Source organism: Paramormyrops kingsleyae, chromosome 24, assembly GCF_048594095.1.
Source record: "Paramormyrops kingsleyae isolate MSU_618 chromosome 24, PKINGS_0.4, whole genome shotgun sequence".
NCBI classification, from domain to species: domain Eukaryota; kingdom Metazoa; phylum Chordata; class Actinopteri; order Osteoglossiformes; family Mormyridae; genus Paramormyrops; species Paramormyrops kingsleyae.
Window position 1 is genome coordinate 19,038,707 of NC_132820.1, and position 3,434 is coordinate 19,042,140.

General features: G+C 39.0%; 1 long non-coding RNA gene across 1 annotated transcript; it reads right to left on the minus strand.

Annotated features, from left to right (window-relative positions):
* Window positions 1–1,889: 1,889 nt before the first annotated feature.
* Window positions 1,890–2,926, minus strand: LOC140582205 (uncharacterized). The gene is made up of 3 exons (XR_011985151.1): window positions 2,484–2,926; window positions 2,192–2,321; window positions 1,890–2,028 (listed from the first exon to the last, which is right to left on the minus strand). It is a non-coding gene; the product is annotated as an uncharacterized lncRNA (long non-coding RNA).
* Between the last annotated feature and the right edge of the window lie 508 nt (window positions 2,927–3,434).

Consider the following 3,434-nt stretch of genomic DNA (forward strand, 5'->3'; position numbering starts at 1 on the left):
CGCTTTTTTGTAATAAATTGGCCAGTAGGTGGAGATCGTGCTCTATTTATATTGCACTTTGGATTTTTTTTTTATAGATTCGCCAGCAGGTGCAGTTCGTTCTCTGTTTCATTAATGCCATTAAATTCTTTTAGGGCTTCTTATGTCTAGAAGAATACTTTACAAATGTAGTAAGCCACTGTTGTTTTGAATATACAAGACGGCATGTGTTCACTGAGGTAGTACAAAGTAAGCTTAACTTGTATGATCTAGACTTAAAATATTAGGTATGCAGGTGCCTATTTCTACCGACTACTTAGACCATCTGACACAAACCATACATTGTCTTGGGCTGAGGCACTTCACCAAAGGGTTCTATATTTTATCCTATATTGGTGTACTAAGGCTGCTTCTGCTAATGGCAGTAGTCAAACTGCCACACCAGGGACTGCATGCATACAGCAGGCTAATGTTATACATTATGGCCATTTACTATATAATGTCATTATATTGTAGTATGTTTTTCCTTAAATGTTGCTCAGGACATTGTAATACTTTTTATATGTATATTTCCTTTACTGCCTGTTTCACCTACCGTAATTGAAATTTATTATGACATTTACATGTGTATTTAACATGCTTAAGAATGATGACTGTATGAATGATTATAATATTTATTATTACTCATTAGAGACATAATGGAAAACACATTATACACATTGTAAAATTGCAATTAAATACATCTGTCTTAGCCAAACATTTAGGTTTGTGTCATTCTTGGAGGAGGCTGAAAAAGTACATTGAGACCACAATACTTGAGCCAGCACAATTGACATAATATTTCGCATATGATGTGCATAGCATTCTTACATAAACAGTGTATAAAGAACACAAAGTGTGATAGTAGCACTAATATATATATACTACAAAACTGCCAACATGGCAATATTCTTTTAAATATACAATTTAATGTAAGTCAACACAGGCATCACAAACAAAGCTGGACTGTTATTTTGACATCAATTTAACCATGGCATCATGACTGTGAATTACATAACATATTATGTAGTACAGAAGTGTTACAACACATCATTAATATCTTGTTATTGCAGAGTAAAAGTCAAAATAACTCAATAAATACTACAAAAAAAAATTGTGAGACATCACAGCAGGGGCGCCGCCAGAAATATTGGGCCCCATGAAAGATTACAATTTTGCTCCCCCCCCCCCCCCCTTTTTGCGAAAAGGTAAAGCCCCTAACAGGGCCCCATGTCAGTGCTGGGCCCCTAGAATTGTTCTAACCTTCCCCACCCTGGCGGCGCCCCTGCATCATAGCAATAAACATCCACAAGTAATAGCACATTTTACTGAAAGTACCTTTGCTGTCAGACTATAGTGTGTGGAGATGATTTTTGGTGCATTTCACTTCAGGTATCTGTGTGTAATTCATTCTGTCTGTGTGCAGTCTCTGAGTTCTTTAGAGAATGCTTTGCTTGTCGACAAAATGGGCGCAGGGAAACTTGATGTGGTGAGTATGGTGTCAGTGATATGAAGACAAGGCACTGGAAAAGAGAGTAAAACCAGAAAGTTGCATGTCAGCCAATCAGACACTTGCAGTTGTAAAGTAAAACTACTTCACAGACAAAATAATCTTTCAAATATGTAAACTCACCAGGCCAGACCATCTGATTGTTCCAATGTACCAGGCAGTGTGATGTGTTAACGAAACTTGATGTGGTGGGCACGGGGTCATTGTGATCAACAGCAGGCGCTGGAAAAGATTAAAAGATTAAAAGCATAAATTGACATGTAAGTTAGACAAACACTGACAGAGTAAAACTACAACTACACCAAAGAGGAAGAAACCTCTGAAGAAGGCAAACTCACAAGGTCAGCGCCTGCTCCTCTGACCATGTAGCATTCAGTGTGATGTGTCACACTCCCAATGTACAGCTGTATGACGAAGGATGCAGTATAGCAGAGCTTGGACAGACAGATGTCCCTTAGCTTGATCATCAGGGAAGCACATGGCAGTTGTGCCTTAGTGACCTGAGGTTATACATAGGAGAAGGCAGGTTAAAATCTGCAATATAACAATGTAGTAGGGATTTCTGACAATACTTAGTTACACAATTTATAAGCTCATACACTGCAAACTGGTATGTTTTAACTAACATGCCCATGTTAAGTGAGAAAACTGTCACTCACGCACCTTTGCTTTGCCCACCCAGTCATGGCACATCCACTATGTCTAGATAAACATCTCACACTCACTGCTCAGCTTTCCCACTTAGGTATTAGGTCATCGACATGTATGACTGTTTAGTGTTACTTCATTTTAGCTGTTTGAAGAAACACACAAAACATAAACATTACTCCAAAAATTGCATCATATACATAATACCATTATATACAGTCAGTGTACATATGTCCAACATTTCCTTTTACAGTGTGAAAGTACACTGTACAACACTACACAGACAGACATCAGTATATGGTCTTACCTTAGCCCATAGATGTCTCTGCCTCTTCGCCCTCTCATCATTCTTTTTGATCAAAGCCTTGCTCTGTGAAAATCTGTATCTTTTTAGCATGTTTTGCAGTACAAGACATTAGTTTGGTACTGTGTACATCTGATGGTACTTCTTCATTTCCTTACATTTAATTCATTGTAATGATATATTCTATGTTATATAAACAACTACAAATTTACATTTTCCAAGTGTGTGGTGCTGTGTAAAGAGGTTCAGTGCACTGTACTGGCCCACAACACAACATTTCTATATAGGCAACAATGCATTTCATGAATAGTCAATTATATGACAGGACATCTAAAATTGTTTATGTTTTTGTGGAAAATTCATACCATCAACAAGTTTGGCATACTGCTGTTGTGAGGCAGTTGACAGAGCACATTACCTCCCTTTTCCAAGCCCATGTCGCGTCCTCTGTGCTAATCTTCCCCTAGCCCCCACACCCACCCCCAGTGCCAGGTGCCCCATCCTCCCTTGCTTCTCGCCCAGCCCCAGCCCTAGCCCTAGTTAAGGGTCCAAAGGACGAAGTCCTTATGGACCATTATTGTTTTTCTTAGGATTTTTCTCTTTTATTATTATTATTATTATTATTTTTCGCGCCCTAAAACTGAATGCACAGCCTAAACCGTAAGTGCTAGACCAACCAAACTTGGTAATATGATGTCAATTCCTACCCGCTACTCAGATTCTCTGACCCAGGCCTGTCAGCCAGATGGGGGCGCTCTAGCGCCCCCCAACGCGTTTCAGTCCATAGCTCCTGTCCTATTAGTCCTATAATTGAAATTATTTTTTCTGCTGATACAGACAGCTTTGCTCTACCAACTGGCTATTTGGACTATGAAGCTCCGCCTACTTAGATTTTTTGCTAATTTGCATAATTTGTGAAACTGACTTCTGCCTTCAAGTCCTACAATATTGGAC